We start from the raw sequence: 20,164 nt of genomic DNA, 5'->3' as shown, positions 1-20,164 counted from the left end.
GTGGAGGAAACCATAGCTGGTAAAGGGCCTGTCCCACTTTCCCCGAGTTACTCATGAATTCTCCTGAGTTTTCCCCTTGATTCAAACTCGGAGAATTACGGTAATAGCCAGCCGTAAGTACTTGGGGCTATTTTATTTTACTCGTGGACATTTTTCAACATGCTGAAAAAACGTCCCAACTTACCTGATGTCCCGAGTACCTACGGCTGGCATTACGAGCCGCTATTAAACATAACTACTTTCATTTACATGACATTGCTGTGTCTCAAATATTATGGTGCCCTGAAATGAGGGGAACTGTGTATAAACACTGCTGGAAATTTCTACATGGGAAAGCAAAATGTATAAAAACTGTCTTTATTAAAATCTGACAATGTGCACTTTAACCATGTGATATTTTTTTCTATTTTAAATCTCAAATTGTGGAGTACAGAGGCAAGTAAATAAATGATGGGTCTTTGTCCCACACATCATGAAGGGCACTGTACAAAACAGGACTAGAAACCATTATGTGCACTGGAAGATTGTGGTTTTACTCTTATGAGGTTAAAAACAGTTCCAAACAAAAGCCAAAAACAGATATTTTCTGAGGCATGGTAGCTTCAATTATGTAATTACTACAAATTATTTGATATCATCTGTCAGCGTTATAGAAGAATGTCATGCTAAGCACCATTAGGTTGCTCAATTTAACTTTCTATAATCAAGGAAATAAGTTCTTTCAAATATTTATAGCTCTATTTCCAAGTCATTAGTTAAGCAAAGGGCAGGAAATGATGGAGAAAGTATTAAGCCAAGTCAAAGAGACTGGGTTTTCCCCTCGTACAAAGCTATTTCTAAATCACTGCAAGCCCTTTAAAAGATTATGAACTATAAAAGTGGTAAAGGCAAATGCAATGGATCGAAAACAAAAATGATTCACTTAACGACACAATTGCCTGATGATCCCCTTCTCCCCAGTAATAACATATTCTGTGATGGTGCTTTTTTACTGGCACTAACATCCTCTACACCTCTGTTAAATTAATACATTTTTATTTGTGGCTCCAAGATGGTGCATTGAATTGTTAAGAAAGGAGACTAAAAATATTTCACAAAACTAGATTTAAAATTTCAGTGAAATAAAAGCAATTGTTCTATTGTTTTTCATTTTTTTTGAAATTAAGACAATATTTATGACCCAAAACACTAAAGAACATTATATTGAACACATGGCAATGCCACAGCTTGTAAACAATCTACCAGACTCCTCCATTAAAATCCCATAGTATTCCTTGTTTAACTGATATGATGCTGGAAGGAGTAGCCCTTAGGATTCGCTCTAGATTCCATGGAGTCTCATTGCGCACATTAAACACAGACAAGGAAACATGTTGTTGATTACAATCTTTGATGGCTCTCAGCTGATGAATTATGTTCATTATATCCCTCAACTGATGAATACTCCAACATGTTTCTCAATATTTGGAAATGGTATTGAAACTAACAAAGGCCTAGATGTACTCTGGGCGGAATATTTCAATGCCCATAGCACGTCTCCAACAAAATTATTTTACAGCAACTTAATGTATATACCCCATCTTCATTGATCAAACCAATGTACTTCATATTCCACTTTATTAATCAGAAGCCATTTTGTGCACCTACAGGCAAAGTTCTTCCCTCAGAATTATGTAATCCTTGACTCCTACAAGTGCTTGGTGTATCATCACTAAAATCCGCCTCTGAGATAAAACCACTCCAATTCTCCCCTTGCCCAAGTTCCCATCTGAAGAAGGGTCTCTACCCGAAACGTCACCTACTCCTTTTCTCCAGAGATGCTGCCTGTCCCGCTGAGTTACTCCAGCATTTTGTGTCCACCTTCCTATCTGTCAATTTGGTTATGTTTCACGAGTGCCTCTGATCGTAATTACCCAAATGGCCATGCTTCATGAATACCTCGACCTGAAGTGGCCAAAGGTTACTGGAACACATATCACAAGAAAACCAATTCTGTACTCAATTTATGTCAGTGTGTACAATTTACAATTTGAGGAATAACAATACATCAAAAAGGACAGCCTGAGGGAATGAGACAAAAATCAACTGTCCCATCTCAGCGAAAGCCTCAACAAAAAACAGCCCAGCACAGACAAGTAAATAGCTCTTAGATCTAATTAAGCTTTTAGTTTAATGTTGGGCTGTTATGGAAGAAAATTAATGGTTGTTAAATTGGTTGGAATACTACAGAGGTAGAGATATGCAGAGTTAAGAAGGTTCACAAAATTGCTGGAGAAACTCAGCGGGTGCAGCATCTATGGAGCGAAGGAAATAGGCGACGTTTCGGGCCAAACCCTTCCTCAGAATGCAGAGTTAAGAGTTTGGTTTCAACAGGAATTTACTAGTTTCTTTACGAATGTAGCTGGGACATTGTTGGACGGTGTGGGCGAGTTGGGCCAAAGGGCCTATTTCCACACTCTATGACTATGTGAAAATTATTTAATAAGCTTTATACCCACTGGAGGGAACAAAAGTGACCCGGAGCTTATCTTAAAGAGAGGACAAAGTACGCAGAATGCATTACACAGATATGGTTTAACAAACAGGGAATTTTAATCTTACTGACGTCCAAGATACAAGGCGACTTCCAGCCACAACAGATTTTTTAAATCCTTCTTTTGCTATTTCCGCATGCCATACCGAGCCTAGACACATCATTACTTCCAACAATGACAGGTTGCTCAGAACAAGCAATTAGAAAATGGGTGTGAACTGGCTTTTCATATAGCATACAAGAGCTGGTCGGGCATAATAGTTGATGAAGACTTATCTAGTCTCTGATAAAGAAAATCACTCTCGACTTCAATGCACCAGCATTAAATTTACTCAAATAAGAAGGGCTTATAATGATCCAGGTTTCCGTTATGGGGAGTAATTACTTTTCATGAAAAATAAATTAAGAAAAACATTTGAATAAAGGATCAAAAAATGGTTTGCAATGGCTGTGCGTATTTATTGGAGTGAGTGATAGAGAAGTGTGGGCAATCAAAAGATATTTGAAATGATTAAAAAAGTGGTTAAATTTACTTTAGGTTTGGTTCTAGAGATAAAACATGGAAACAGGCCCTTCTCCGATGGTGTCCACGCTGACCAATGATCACCCGTACACACTAGGGATAATTTAATGAAGCAAATTAACCTACAAACCCACAAGTCTTTAGAATGTGGGAGGAAACTGGAGCAACCGGGGGAAACCCATGCAGTCACAGGGAGAACGTTCAAACTCCGTATAGACAGCCCACTTACTCAAGATCGCACCCGGGTCCTTGTCACAGTAAGGCAGTAACTAGTACTGTGCCCTAATGAGAAAATTATAAATTGTTTTAGTACAGACCGAAATTTACAAGTTGAATAGCACAACCTGTTAGGATAATCGAGGGACATTTAGCAATAATTCTCTGCAAGGAATTAGACACATAAGGATTTACAGAATGTGTTGGACTAAGTGAGAATTATTCCTTGCAACCAATTCAATAACCACCTTTGCTGGAAAATTCTGAAAAATGCACAAATCCAGTTCTTGCAAGTAAAATACCCAGCCACAATCAGTTTACCACAGCTGCTAGCCAAGTCATAGTACAATTTTAATACAATTTTTAAATTTCGTGGGAGCATAGAGTTGATCCGTTATTGCAATTTAATATATTTTTTTAGTATTTTCAAGATTGATGTTACAGCAAATTCACATCTGTACCCATCCAAAATTACCATTCACGGTGCAAGGTCTGGTGTACTATTTTAATTGCAGAGGCTCAATGTGAAATAAAAAGCTTCACTTAAGAGGCTTCAACTCTGGACTAAACATATATTTATGCTTCCATTAATTGCTCATCAAATAGCCACATATTTCATCATCCAGCAGGCTAATTCATAACTAAATACACTGGATGAGCTCCCTCAGTGGCTTAATGGATGATACAAAGCTGGATGAGATACTGAATTATGCAAACCAGAAGGTACCACATTTCTTACTTCATCTCTGCTGGGGCAGCACCAACAGCGTTCTTGAACTATTTCCAGCTCCCACAGCCTTAGAGTGTTGGTGTATATGCCTCTCTTGCTGAAATAGCCCACAAACACACAATGACTTAGTCCGGGAGAGAGAGGGGGGGTGGGGGGGAAGCACCATTGGTATAAATGTACAATTACACAAGCCAGCAACTTCAAAAGTGGATTAAAAACTGACAGAAGCAATTGAAAAGTCAACAGTAACATTTCCATGTAGTAATATAAAAGGGTCTTTTTTTTTTTTAAATCAGTGTAATTTCAGCCCAAAACATCTGCAGATCTTTGTTATTTCAAAAATAAATCCAGTGGTTTTCACGACTGCATATTCATGACTTGCATTAAAAAAATCTTGAAAATAGATTGTGAGGCTTAAAAGTTTAACAAAGAAAACAGCTGACAGAATTGGTGCATTGATCCATGTTTATTTATTTGTTCTTATTCTTTTATTTGCCTGTGACATTAGTTTTGAAAAGTATACCTAACGTTCTGGAAGGGTACCTGCAGTTTGGTAAACTGCAAACGTGACTCATAATTTCCGATAAAAAGTAAGAAACTAAATACCAGTTAGCCTAACATCTGTTGCTAAGAAAATGTTGGTCACAGACAGAAATAATACGAGAAAGCAAGTTTTCTGAAAGACAAATCACATTTGGCAAATTTACTAGTGTTACTCAATAAGTGTAGAATAGAACCCATAGAAGTAGCGTATTTCAATTTCCCCCAAGAAGTTTGTTAACAGATCCACATAAAGAATACAAGAGCTCATGGTGGTGGGACAATTTACAAACCTGGATTGAAAATGACTTCACATATAGAAGGCAAAGATCTGCCTTTTTCTGGCTGGTTAGTCGTAACTAGTGGTGTGTCACCAGGATCACCTTTGGTCATCAATTATTTACTATCTATATTATTGGCTTGCAGGAGGGGCAGACCAGAGACTATTGAAGTTTGTTGATGACATACATTGATGCAAGCCTATGTTGCAATGAGGATATTTGAACTGCAACAAGGTTAGGTTGAATGAGTGAGCAAAAAAGTTGACAAACAGAGTTTAATGTTACAAATTGAGAGATAATAGTCTTTTGAGTTTCTAGAGCAGCGGGTCAAGGTTACAACTTAGCCTTTTATACAGCATGACTATCAAATGCCTTCTGGAAATCCAAACACACTGTATCTCCAGGCTTCCCATATTCAATGAAGCAATACGCAGAGTCAGTTCAAGTGTAACAAATTTGTGAAACGTGACTTAACTTTCATTAAAAATCATGTTGTATAGGTTAATTCAATAAAAAAGGTAGCATGCACGTACAGCAAGTACGTGAAGGCAATTGACATACCGGCCTCTACTGCAAAGGGAATTGAGTTTGTAAATAGAGAGTGATACTGTTATAATTGTTGAGGGTGTTAGAGATGCATATTCTGTGCATGGTTTTGGTTCCCTTGTTTGAGAAAAACATTCCAGCATTAGTGAGTTGCTCCATCACAAATAGTTAGAAATGTTAAGCCTGTATGAGTTTAGAAGAATGGTGGTGATCTTACTGAAGATCAATGGTTCTTTGTTGTCACAAATGCACTGCATGGTGAAATTCTTTTTGCATAGCTTACATGCACGATTCGGCATATTTTGGAGCCATTTACAAAAAATGCCAGTCTGATCCACGTGGTCAATGTACTGGAGCATCTCCCGATCCAGGTATAACCCAGGTCAGTGGAGGGCCTCTTCCATCACTCAGCCCGCAAACCAAAGAAAGATATCAAGGGGACTGACGGGGCGAATTGAGATGATTTCATGAGCGGGAGTGTCTCGAATAAGGAAACAGTCACAAAAAGAGGACATCATTTAAAGATGTATTGGAATTTCTACTCATTAGAGACTGCAAATGTCTGGAATTCTCTCTCCTGGAGGCTGGATCACTGGAAACATTTAAAGAGGTAGCTGAACCTAAGAAAGAATTGGGAATTGAAGGCTATGTGAAACTGGCACAGAGGAGATCTTTAATTTTTGAGGTGGTCCACTCTTGCTCCCATTTCTTGGGTTGCGTACACAAGTTGAAAAAAAAATTGCAACCACTTCTTTGCTGGCCACAAATTCTAACGTTTTGTGGACTTAAATTATTTGATAGATATAGCATATCGTAAGAGCTCTGCATCCCTTTATGTGTCCAATTCAAAACTTTAAGACAAGGTCTGCTCCATCTCTGTAAGCTCTTTTATAGAATGTCCTTGCCTGCTCGCTCTTCTCTTCTCTTCAAGCTCTGACCTGCAAGATAATCCAAGTCTCTCTTTACATTCCATGATCACAGCAGAGCTTCAGCTCCAAAATAAATATCCAAGTACGTTTGTGCAGGTCACCCATCCTTCAAAAGCTCCTGCAAACTGATCTGCCCCCAATTTTCTTCATTACCAACTACAAAAGCCCAATGCCACATTAAACATTCTCTATGGATTAATTCTCGAGGTTTAGTAGCCTCTACCCACAGGCTAGCATCCAGAATTCAATTTTATTAAACATTGTTTCAATGATTGAAAGCAGCTACAAGTCTCTAGATCGATAAATACATTGTGTACCAGTACACAAGAAACATACATCATCAAATCTAGGACCCCAGTTTCAAGAATTTTGAACATAAAGCACAGCTATAAAAGTTAACAATGTTTAAAATCCTAATGACAAAACCAATTGCATTCTGCTGTGAATAAAATTAGTCGCATCACAAGTATCTTTCCATCCTGCAATATGCAAGTAAATTGCCAATCTTATTCTTTCCCATTTTCACACATCCAAGTGATTAGATCACAAGTTTCAGGGAAACATTTACCACCTTTTAAAACAGACATCAACAAAGCAGGGGGAAAACAACACTATGTTAGATGCAAGCAATACCATAAATTACAAAATTCAGCCATAACATGAGGCCTATCAAGCAGAGACCACGTAGAGACTAAGCACAACGCAAGACGTAAAAATACCAATGGCTACTCGGTAATACGAAAGGTTAAAGCGTATTTTTCCAAAAACTTAAACCTAATCCAAACTCATCCCCTCTTATCGCCATGTGCACCATTTCCAGCAGAGAAGGTATAAATCATTAAAGTTACAGCAGTTACATACCCGTCAGTGACTGCAGAAGCAACTGGAGACTGAATTAAAACTGCAGATGGAATACATTTCGAACATGTTCTACAGTTTCTGCGAGAGAGGCCCATCTAATACCCTGTAGTAATGCAACTATGACAATAACAGACAAGGCAAGGAAGAATACAGGGGTAGCACATTTAAACATTTGCTGTTGAGATCAATACATAAATTATGGCCATTTGGATGTGGTGCAGGGCATTCACCTCCCACAAAACTATTCCCCAGAGAGGACAAATAAAACAGAACATTTCCAGAAGCACATTACATACACCTTGAGAACATGTTGATTTAAATCATGTTTTACTTCCTCAACTGAAGACACCAATTAACATCAGCAGACACAAAGATTCAATCTGCATTATTCTAGAAATCAAGATATTTACAAACTAGTCTGGCAGTATAATAGTAAAGCATTATCATCAATGCTAATAAAGAAATAAAAATTCCACTGTAATCCCTCCTCATAAACAAAGTTCATATTTAGTGGACTCTATACAAAGTCTTGCAACTTTAGTTTAGTTTATTATTGTCACGTGTGCCGAAGTACACATGTTTTCACACATATGGAAACATTTCAAAACTGCCCTTCTTTCAGCTATTTCATTAAAAAGGCAAATTTGTTCTGCTTACACCAGCCAATGACTTTCATTGAGCATTGCTTTGCATGTTCAACCAATTTGTTGGTTGAGTGTTAACCTTTCCACCCCACCTCAGTTTATCTCCATCAAAGCTCTAGTAAAATTGGATAAGCTAATGCAATAAAGATTTGCAAACAGTTCCTGCAACAAATATAATTTTGTCGTGACTTTGACCTAATTGCCTCAGTAAGTCTAATTACTTAAATCATAGTACAAAGGCACAGATCTTTCAGTGTTGTTTTTTGCTGTCCTTCAGTCCAAAACAGCCAACAATATGGAAAACCAACTGTATGTTGTGCACACAAAAAGCAGGATAAAATCAAATTGGCTAATTAGTATCCAATCCATTTGCTCATATTAAAGAGATAACAGGCTTCATCAACAGTGCTGTCAAGTAGCAACTACTAATTAATAACAAACATAATGATGGTCAGTTTGGATCTAACCAGATCTACTAGCCTTCAGACCTCAATGGTCCATATATGGACCAAACACATGAATTCCAGAGATAGGAAGTGTGACTGATATTGATAGAGCATCTGACTGAACGTGATGTCAGAGTACTCTGGCAAAAACAAAATCAATAAATAGGCTATGGGAAAACCATCCCAATTGTTGAAGTTGCAACTTCAAGAACAATGTTTGAGGGAGGTCAATTATTGCAAAACCACAACATCACCGTGGGTGTTTCCCAGGATAGTATCCGATGGCCAAACATTTTCTGCTTTGTCATCTTTAAGTTCACTGATGCTTGAACAATGTTCCATTCCACTGGTAGGAAGCAGAAAATGATGGAAGATTGTGATTCAGATTGAAGGCCTTTTACTGGTGGTGTGCCACAGGATTGGCGCTGGCCCCATTGCTGTTCGTCATTTGTTTAAAAGATTTGAATGAGTATACAAGGCAGTTTGTGAGCTCACACCCGGCCTCTTGCGAAGACACTATACCCTACTTTCAATTTCTCTATCTCAGCTGCACCTGCTCCTAAGATGAGGCTTTCCACTCTAAGACATCAGAGATGTCCTCTAGTCAAGGGCCCGTCCCACCGTACAAGGTAATTCAATAGTTCGCCCCGATTCGTGCTCGTGTAATGTACGTAGGAGCGCTTGGACGTCACGTAGCGGCTCGTACGAGTTAACGGTAGGTACTCGGGAACTTCGGTAAACTAGTGACATTTTTTCAACACTGTGAAAAACGTCCACAAGTAAAAAAGCTACTCGTGATGAAAAAAATTGATACTTTTTACTTGTACGAGCCCCTACGTACATTATACAAGCTCGAATCAGGGGAGAACTCGGGAGAACTCCTGAATTACCTTCTTTATTCTCTTTTTTTTCTTATTTCACCTCACTTCTTTGTTTTCTCCTTCGGGCTATACAGCCCCATGGGCTCTTTCTTTTCTATTTCTTCTCGAACTAACAATATCACTACTCTATATAATATTCTCTTTCTCTCTATTTCTTGCTTTTCTTACTTTTTTTTTACTATTAACTTTAAAATAAGAAGTTGTACACGAAATGTAATATGTTATTCATGACTTATATTATTGTACACTACTTCTAATAAAAATATTTTTATAAAAAAGAAAATTAGCGGGTGAGGCAACATCAATGGAGCGAAGGAATAGTTTTTGGTTGAGACCCTTCTTCAGACTGATGTCCGGGGGTGGGGGTGGGAAAAATAAAGGAAGAGGCGGAGACAGTAGGCTGTGGGAGAGCTGGGAGAGCTGGGAACGGGAGGGGAAGGGGGGGAGACAGCAAGGACTACCTGAAATTGCAGAAGCCAATGTTCATACCGCTGGGGTGTAAACTATCCAAGCGAAATAGGAGGTGCTGTTCCTCCAATTTGCGGTGGGCCTCACTCTGGCCATGGAGAAGGCCTAGGACAGAAAGGTCGGATTCGGAATGGGAGGGGGAGGTGAAGTGCTGAGCCACCGGCAGATCAGGTTGGTTATTGCGATCTGAGTGGTGTTGTGCAAAGCGATTGCCAAGCCTGTGCCTGGTCTCACCGAGGTTGATCATACGCTGAATAATCCAACCACATTTTTGTTTGGAAGTGGAAAGAAATAATAGAAATTGCATTCATTGCAACGTGTAAAAAGAGTTGAAATATTGTATACACTGTATTATAATTTTGCTGCATGTCGTTGTGGTATATATGTCATGTCTTGACTGGTGAATATGTTTAGTTTGTGACTTTATTTGAAGCAGAAATAATATGTGAATGCTTCAATGAGAATAATTCCGACTGGTAACTACGCACTTCGTGATCAGCACAAAACAGATGGCTGAACGTTATTGCCTTCCTTCACAGTGGGAAACCTCGATTCCACTGCGTGGGGATGTTCATGTTAAATTCTATCGTGTGCTGTGTTTTTTTTATTCGTATGGCTGTATGGTAACTCAAATCTCACTGTACCAATTGGTGCATGTGACAATAAGTGTAACTTGAACTTGAAAATGGGCTGAAGGGCCTGTATCTATACTGTTCTATGTAAATAATATCCACTTTGAAAGAGTTACTTTTTAATTAGCATTCCATTTTCCATCAGACTGATTATCTTTTATGAATTTGCCTCACCAAGTCAGTACACTATCTACTGCAATAGAGTCCTCAGTTGAGGTAATCCAGATAAATAGTAATATAGGAATCCTTTCAAAATGGGTGTAGTTCTTGGAATAGGTGGTCCTATATTTAGTGCCCTCAGCTTTTACAGACCAAATGTGACAAATGCTGTACAAGTTATTGCCATACTCTACTCTGGCTCTTGGCCATTCCTCATTTAATATTTCCTCCTCGGCATATGCCCTTTCTCACACTTTGCTTCCAAAAACAGTCAAAAGCAAGGCCTCCATTCAACCAAATATTGAGAATGAAAATGTGGATTCATCCATTATGCTGCGCAATTATTTCCATAATACGTGGGCTGAATGTTCTAGTGACCTTTGCAGGCACATTTTACACAACCTCAAACAGAAAACATGCAATTACCTACACCCATTCACAAACTCAGCACCCCAAAATGCTTTACAAACAAGTAGGTGTGACGTAGTGCGAGTTTTGAGTTGCTGCCTGACATGCACATGGGAAGCGGTACTAAATAAGAAAAGCACATGAAATCGAAATGCAATGTAGCAGACATCATGTACAAGTTTCAGCCAACCTTTTCAGGTGCACAGCGAGGCCTTTTCACCTCTGCATTGAGTGATTGCTTAAGCTCAGGGATTGAAAACCAGGTAGGAGCAGATTTCTCAGCTTATAGGTTTTTATATATAGTTTAGGGATCGGTCATAATACAGCATAAAACAATAAATATTCTTATATCCATTTCTCCATATAAAGATTCAATCTTTAACATCATATTTCCCTTCCTCTACTCAGAACTCTGAAGAGAATCACACATGGATCAACTTGGAAGCAATACAGTTAATGATGCCAAAAAAAAATATTGAATGAAGGTATCTCCTAAGCAGCAGGTTCAAAAGTGGAGAATAATAAAATTAATAAGAAAAATTGCTGCAGAATGGATTGAGCACAATAAATGAGAAGATGCAGGATGGTTTTGATAGCTTCCCACTGAAAGGTTTTAACATCCGTGGTTCCATCCTTAGATAAAAATGTTAACTTTGGAATGGAGAATAAAGGGAATGAACATTCATTTCAGTAGACCACAAACCACCAACTCAACCATAGGCATTCAGACATTAAAAATGAATGAATTTCCTAAGAACATCAGATCAGGGTAGATTTATGTTCACAAGCTTGCACTTTCATTTATTAATGGTTAATTTGTGGCCTACCTCCACCACCTGTATACCCCATATCATCTTTGCTTAAACACCTACCCATCTTAAATTTAATATCAACTGTTGACCTAGCATCAATATTCTTCTGCCAAGAATTGTTTCCAACTTCACTCTGGAGGGACCTGGATCTATTTTTTAGGACCACATACCCTACAACTGTTCTTCGTAATTTCTGGAAATTCTGCTGAATTTAGGGATAAATCCCTCCGACCAATTCCCTCTATTAAGAAAGAGATATGGCTCAGTGAGACAACAAGGTCAGAAATGAAAATGTTAAACGTGCCAATATTTGTCTCTTGGATATGTTTCCATAGACACCAAATCCCCAAGTAATCTTAATGCTTTAGCAAAGACAGTGATTTCATTGAAATGTAGAAGATAAAATATGAAATACAGATTAAATCTCAATGGGCTAGTTACACATTTTGAGATGATGGAAATGGTGGACAGTGTATGTCATTCACTTGGATTCCCAGAAATACTACATTATTTCAGAAGATTAATACCGAATAGCCAGGAGATCCAAAGGATAATTAGAATGGATTCTGATTGGCATTTGGAGTGATTGAATCCGAGGCAGTGAAGGAAGAGGGGAAGAAAAATCTGAGAAGAATATAATAAATGCACTCCTTTGGGATTTGCCCTGGTATCTCAACTTTTCTAAAAAAGGAACAGAGATGCGTATTCACATTTTCAGATGAACCCAAGTTAAGAATCACAACATAATGGAAGCATTAAGTTATAAGGGGACAAACTAACTAATTGAATCAAACTGCAGCAGGTGGACTACAGTGCAAGATCATCCACTTCAGATCCAAGAAAAACAAATGCAACTATGTTCCTAATAGGAAAAGATAAACATTAAGTGTTCAGGTACATGGTTCTTTGATCAGATTTTATCTAGAATTGCATATTTAGTTTTGAAAGGATATACTGACCATGAAAAAATGAGCAACACAGATTCTTCAAAATGATACCAAGTCTCATTAGAGCTGTGATTTGGACAGGGCATAAATCAAATGTACTCGTAATTTGAAAGAAAGTAGGTAAAATAATGCAATCTTTAGAGTGGTCCTGGAGGGAATGTAAAAAAAGATATTTTCCCTGTTGGAGAATTCAGCATGGAGTCTCAATGTTAAATTTACACAAGGTATTTGAGAAAGAAAAAATCCAAAAATCCATTTAAATGGAAGTTTTTCATTAAATAATTTGGATTTGAGGGGCATGTGCCATAAATCAAGGTATTAAACCAAGTAGAAGCGATAAATTGATGCATCAACTGGACATCACCATTCATAGTTGCAAATTGTAGGATAAATTCAAAGTAGCAAAGAAGTACATCACTAAACCAATACATTCCACAAAATGTAAATGATCCATTTTAAGAGCTGAGCAGCCACAGGAATAAAATGAGGCAAAGACAGAATAAAACAAATAATGCTTTGACAAAAAAAAAAATGACGGGGAAAGCTAGGCAGAGCAATAAATGAGTAAAACTAAAAACACTTTTAAAATCTTGTAAGGAAATCAAATCAAATTGTATAAGCTTCCATAAATATATTAAGAATGCTAAAGGGGATGGGAGAGAAAATTACTCTAATTGGTAGATCATAAGGAGAGATCTACTAGTATTTCAACTATTCACCACACGTATCATCAGTTTGAATGAAACAATAGAATTGCAAGTACTGAAAAGGGCTTCCCAGGCTTTATCCCGCCCCCACCTCTCTTCTAGCTTTCTCGCCCTTCTTTCATCAATCAAGTCTGACGAAGGGTCCCGACGCAAAATGTCACCCGTTCTCTAGAAATGCTGCCTGGCTTGCTAAGTTACTTCAGCTTTTGTCGTTGTTTAAATAAATCAGCATCTGCAGTTCCTGGTTGGAAGGAACTGTAGATGCTGGTTTAAAACGAAGATAGACACGTAAAGCTGGAGTACCTGAGACATTCTCTGAGCCACTGAGTTACTCCAGCTTTTTACATCATTCCGCAGTTCTTGGTGTGTTCAACAGAATTAGGTCTATCTTTAAAATGTTGCACTAAGTTCGAAGGCACAGTCAGCTGACTAGCTGGAGAAAAGGAAGTTGCAAAGAAACATTATTAAATAAATAGGTGAAACTGCACCAGATGGAGTTCTGCACAGGGATGCCGAAGGTCACCAACATTGGAACCAAAAAGAAAAAAAGAATCACATTGAAATGCATTCCATTCAGACACAAGAAAGAAAATGATTTGGGTCCCCAGATGTATTAATCATTTAAAAGCAGGTGTGAAAAAATAATCAAATGGCTAAGAGCATGTTAGCCTTCTCAAGGGTACAAGAATACAGAAAGGGAGGAAGTTATGCTTTATTTGTACATCTTGGTCGGATCCCAGCTGGAGTTTTATGCAATGCACATCAGGAGGATATACTGGCCTTGGAGGGGTTCGGTATGAATTCCATAGAATTATATGAGGGCTTTAAGGTTTACTGCTTGATGACAAGTTGTATACATTATTACACCCTCTAGTTGTAGGATAAATTAATTGGGGCTCCAAGATGATCAAGGATAAAATAAAGTAGATATATCAAGTAATCTTGTGGTAGAGAAAATCCAGAGGGATTTTTATTTCAAGTAGAAAAATTGTCAAAGGGTAGCGGAAATTAGTAACTTACTTCTCGTATGAATTATAGTTCCCAGAGATCAAAATCATCAAAAGGTATCTACTACAGCTGAATGCCAGAATAAACTGGAACATCAGCCCCCAATGTGGGGTTTGTGAACCCTTACGTTGACATGGATTACACTGGTGCCACAAAACTTTAAGATTGCAGACATTTTGCCAGTATGTGCCAAGTAGAAATACACAAAACCCTATTCAGCACACAAACTGTTTTGGCTACTTGACTGCTAGCAATCTACAAAACAGCCCCAACTTTTAAACCGTAATGACGTTATGGTAAAGGCATCTGGAATTTATTTTGTTGGGAGAGGGTAATAAACAGCAGCAGGTATGTGTGTAAACAAGCAGAGATTTCATTCAAAAGAGGTTGGAAATCATTGCCCGAGGGTGTAAATGGCTTCTTCCTCCCGAATTCCCATATCTTTGGGAAAGGGCCAATAACAAGATAATTTATGGATCCAAGCCACTCCACCTGAACAACATCATAGCTGGAGAAAAAGATCCAAGACAAAATAAATGATTGACATACTAGGTGCAACAGGCTCAGGTTTTGATAGGCCATACATTATGGGAGATGCTGGAAGAAAATAAGCAATTGAGTTAAACATTTCTAAGCTAATATGAGCATGTAAACATCCTTGAGATTACTTTCTACGAACTGATGTATAATACTATAAAGTAAATGATTTGAACAAAACTCTTGAGAGCCATTAGCTTTCATTTTCTTTTTTAAAAGAGAACTACAGAAAATTGCCTGAACACAAAAGATAAAACTGAACTGAGTCTGAAGAAGGGTCCCAACCCAAAACATCACCCATTCTTTTTCTCCAGAGATTCTGCCTGACTTCCAAGTGAGATACATTTCTTCCTGTGTTTCCCCACTGTGGGGTTTAAACATGTAATCGCATCATATGCAAATAAAACTCACTCACTCCAGGACACACTTGTTGCACTATGGTTTCCAAGTGACAGCAATGTTGGAGAATTTTGCTTTCAACAATCAATAGTTTTTTACCTGTCCAAGTATAGAACAGGAAAAACAGGGCATCAGCCTGAAAATATCTTCACTGTTCTCCACCCTCAGGATTAAGTTCCATAACAACCAGTGTAACATTCTTTCTCAATAACCACACCATTCTTGTTAGTTCCACTGCTTTCCCATCTAAAATAATTCTCCAGAGACACACCCAAATGTCCATTGCTGGTATCAAATTTCATTCATAAAATAACCCGATTCAGCAAAAATTAAAGGGATTCAAAAATATGATAAAAGGGCTGAAAGGTACATTGATCAGAAAACAACTAAGCAAAATTTACTGAGCATGGGTGAAATGCTAACTGAGAACTTGATATCAGTCTTTACCAATAAAAATGTTGGAGCATTATGATGGGATCTGGATAGAATTGACGAAAGTACCAAAAGGCTAGCTGCGCTGAAAGTGAATAAATTGTCAGGCCCATATGGAATGAATCTCGAGCTGTTGACAGAACAAACTAAATAAATAAATTGCAGATGCCCTTCCACAATCTCACAAACATATAGAAGACGTGTGTGTGTAGAGGGAGAACTGGAAGACTGAAAAATGTTACACTACTAATCACACAGAAAGGCACAGTTATGAACTCTATTTACAGATCAGTTAGTACAACCACAGTGCGGGGGGGGGAAATAATGGTCAAGGAAATAATTAAGGACAGAACTATCAGTTTTTTGGGCAACCGAGGATTAATTAGCAGGAGCCAGTTTGGATTTGTTATGGACTTTGTGTCTAACTAACAATAGAAATTTCTGATCAACCAACAAAGAGGATTGATGAGGGATATAATATATATATATAGTTGTTGTAGTGTACAAGGACCTCAAAAAGTACCACAATGAATGTGTCATCAAGATTGAAAGTCGTGGATTGAAGAGAGGCTCCAGCGGTATGATTAGATGGTCAGCTGAGCAAATGGTGAAAGGTTGTTTTTCAAACTAGAGTATACAGTGGAGTTCCCCAAGGAACAGCCCTGCGAAGATTGATTTTCTTTATATAATTTTAATAATGGGGGTCTGCATCCAAACGGAACAAGCTCCAAATTTGCAGATGACGAAACACGGAGGTACAGTGAACTGCGAGGTTCGTAATAGCAGATATAAATGGGCTGTAGAATTGGCAAAGCAGTGGCATATGGAATGTAATTGAGAGAAATGTGAAATTTACATTTAGGTAGGAAGAACACGGGTCAATATAAATTACAGAGGAAACATTTTAAATGGGTATCAGAACAGATGTTGAAGTAAATGTCCCTAATGCTTTAAATGCAGCAAAGCTGAGAAAAAAAAAGTAATGCCAACGAAAAGCAAACAGGACGCTGGTCTTCATGAGCAGTTGCATCTAGTATACGAGTAGTGAAACTTTACAAAATAGTAGGAACAAGGAAATGCAGATGATGGTTTACAAAAAAGGACACAAAATGCTGGGGTAACTCAGTGGGTCAGGCAACATCTCTGGAGAAGGCGGATAGGTGATGTTTCAGACTAAACAGGTCTGAAGATGGGTCCCAACCCAAAACATCACAAATCCATGTTCTCCAGAGATGCTGCTGACCTGCTGAATTACTACAGCATTTTGTGCCCTTTTACACAAAATAGTGATTGTTCCACAAGTAGATGATGACATTCAGTTTCAGGCTCCACACCAAGGGCAATGAATGGGATAGTGATTCCCAAATGACTCCAGAGGCAGGCAATTTTAGCTATTATGTGCACTGAAGAAGCTGGAGTTGAGGTGGTTGCACGATCTAATTAATGTATTCAGTATCATAAATGGCACTGACAGATAACAGGGAGACACTGCTTCCACTAGCAGATAGGATGTGACCAAGAAGACATTAATTGATAGTGATTAGCAAGAGTCAAAGATGACACGAGGAAAGTATGAGTCTAGATTACACTGCCGGAGGTAGTAATAGAAGCAGATGCAACCGTAGCAATAAAAGGCAGTGTATTTAAAGCATATATTAAATACATTTTTATATCGAGTTCATAAGTGATAGGCGTAGAATTAGGCCATTCAGCCCATCATCTACTCCACCATTCAATCATGGCTAATCTATCTCTCCCTCCTATCCCCATTCTCCTGTCTTCTCCCCATAACCCCTGACACCCATAGTAATCAAGAATCTATCTTATGCCTTCCAAATATCCATTGACGGCCTCCACACCCATCTGTGGAGAGCTAGTGGATTGCTCAGACATGAAGATGGTATGGACAACACAGCTACAATGGCCTCCTTCCATCAAGTGCCCATTTTGAGATTCACTATTCATCAGGTTAATTCAGATTCACCCCAAAACCAAGCAAGTTTTCTCATGAAAAATATATTGCATGCCTTCCACCTTCAGCCTCTGTACAACACAACGTCTACTTCTGACGTGGTCATATTGCATCCATTAAGTAGTTGCCTTTATGTGATTGAGATATTATTCCTTTCAACTTATTTTTCCAGCTCTAGTTATTTTTGGATCCATAAAACATCCATCATTTCTTTTATTTTTTTTAAATCCCAACAATCTTTTCGCTCTATCACATTTATTCAGCGTATGATCTGCTGGGCCACACCCTCATCCCCACCTCCAATGCCCTGGTACACATTAAAACACGCACCTCGCCCTGGCACAACCCTAATTTTCAAAGAATGCAGACTGCTAGGTTCAGATGACAAATTGTTCATCCATTCAAAGAACTGCACAGACCTTATTAAACATTGGGTCTTTCTCTCATCTGCTAGAGTTCCTCACAATTCCAGGCTCACCCCCAAATGAAAAGATAACCATTGGCTTCTTATTTCTATTACAGTGTTCAGTACTCCCATCAAACCTCACCCATCCCTTCTATTCAGCAATGGTAAGGAGCTCATGATGAATTACTCTCACTAAAATTAAGATTCCTTAATCAGATTTCTCTGCTGCTTTCTTCCATTCCCAACATATCAGGTTAAATTCCTTCCAGCCACCACATTGAACTTGCATCTGTATACCATCTTCCTCTCATATCTTCTCAGAGCCCATTTCATCCATAAGAATTTATAATAATAATACATTTTATTTATGGGCGCCTTTCAAGAGTCTCAGGGACACCTTACAAAAATTTAGCAGGTAGAGGAAAAACATGTAAGGGGAATGAAATAAATAGTAGGGACACGACTAGTACACAAATTAAAGACAGAATTCAATTCAAAACACAATACGAGGCAATTCATGCACAGATGAAAAGGGAGAGGGACGTGGGGCTAAGGATAGGCAGAGGTGAAGAGATGGGTCTTGAGGCGGGACTGGAAGATGGTGAGGGACACGGAATTGCGGATCAGTTGGGGGAGGGAGTTCCAGAGCCTGGGAGCTGCCCTGGAGAAGGCTCTGTCCCCAAAACTGCGGAGGTTGGATTTGTGGATGGAGAGGAGACCGACTGATGTGGATCTGAGGGACCGTGAAGGTTGGTAAGGGGAGAGGAGATCAGTGAGATATGGGGTGCCAGATGGTGGAGGGCTTTATAGGCGAGGACCAGGATTTTGTAGGTGATCCGGTGGGAGATGAGAAGCCAGTGAAGTTGTTTGAGGACTGGAGTGATGTGATGCCAGGATTTGGTGTGGGTGATGAGTCGGGCGGCTGCGTTCTGGACCAGTTGGAGTCGGTTGATGTAGGTGGAGCTGATGGCAAGGAGAAGCGAGTTGCAATAGTCCAGTCGGGAGGAGATGAAGGCACGGATGAGTCTTTCAGCAGCGGGAGGTGTGAGAGGGTCTGAGTTTGGCGATGTTGCGGAGATGAAAGGAGGTTTTAATGACATGGCGGATGTGAGGCTCAAGGGAGAGGGTGGAATCAAAGATCACGCCAATGGTGCCGTCGAGGGTGAGAGTGGGGTTATTGATTTTGCTCAGTGTGGATTTGGAGCCTATAATTTGGATTTATAATCCTATCCAACCAAAATTACTGACGACCCAACTTCCCTTCATAACCTCTCCCATGTAAAATATTTATAGTTCTCTGTCCTTGGATACAAAGTAACCCAATTCCTTTAAACCTGTAGTTTCCAGTAACCCTTCCCCAAATATCCCTCCATTTCTCCTCTGTCAACTTACAGCCCCACCTTCAATCACACTTTCTTTGTCAAAGACACCGAATGTGATGAATTTTCCAGGTACAGGCATCTCGCACAATCAAAGGTATGCCAGGCACCGCATGCAACTATGCTGCCAGGCTTAAATTTCAGCTCATCATTTTGAAAACAAGAGCACATACAGTGCCCTCCATAATGTTTGGGACGAAGATGCATTATTTATTTATTTGCCTAGGTACTCCACGATTTGAGATTTGTAATTTAAAATCACATGTGGTTAAAGTGCACATTGTCAGATTATATGAAATGGGGAGGGGATTATGTATAAACACTGCTGTATTTTCTACATGTTGAAACCAAAATGTATAAAAATACCCTTTAATAAAATCTGACAATGTGCATTTTATTCACATGTGATTATTTTTCTATTACAATTCTCAAATTGTGGAGTACAGAGGCAAATAAATAAACGATGGGTCTTTGTCCCAAACATTATGGAGGACACTAAGTTAAACTTCACATGTAAAAGAACATGTAAAACATGAAGTGCCTGCACTTCATACTGGAAACTTCACATCAGATGTCCATCCCCCCCCCCCCCCCCCCCCCCCCCCCCCCCCAACAAATGACACATGCAGGTAGACAAAGGTGCTGGAGAAACTCAGCGGGTGCAGCAGCATCTATGGAGCGAAGGAAATAGGCAACGTTTCGGGTCGAGACCCTTCTTCAGACTGATCTGCCACTGCGAAATGACACATGCAATTCTGACCAAGGAAA

General features: G+C 39.0%; 1 protein-coding gene across 3 annotated transcripts in view; it reads right to left on the bottom strand.

The window, feature by feature from the left end:
• arhgap35a (Rho GTPase activating protein 35a) overlaps nt 1-20,164 on the bottom strand; it is an 84,217-nt gene that overhangs the window by 59,392 nt on the left and 4,661 nt on the right. The window contains exon 1 of one of the 3 annotated variants that reach the window (XM_055663659.1): nt 4,012-4,082. The exons of the other annotated variants lie outside the window; for them this stretch is intronic. The gene's annotated coding sequence lies outside the window, so the exon portion shown is untranslated. Of the gene's footprint in view, nt 1-4,011; nt 4,083-20,164 lie in introns of those variants that run through there. 3 annotated transcript variants of the gene reach the window in all.

This window comes from Leucoraja erinacea, chromosome 38, assembly GCF_028641065.1.
Source record: "Leucoraja erinacea ecotype New England chromosome 38, Leri_hhj_1, whole genome shotgun sequence".
Taxonomy (NCBI): domain Eukaryota; kingdom Metazoa; phylum Chordata; class Chondrichthyes; order Rajiformes; family Rajidae; genus Leucoraja; species Leucoraja erinaceus.
This window is presented reverse-complemented; position numbering and strand designations above follow the sequence as displayed.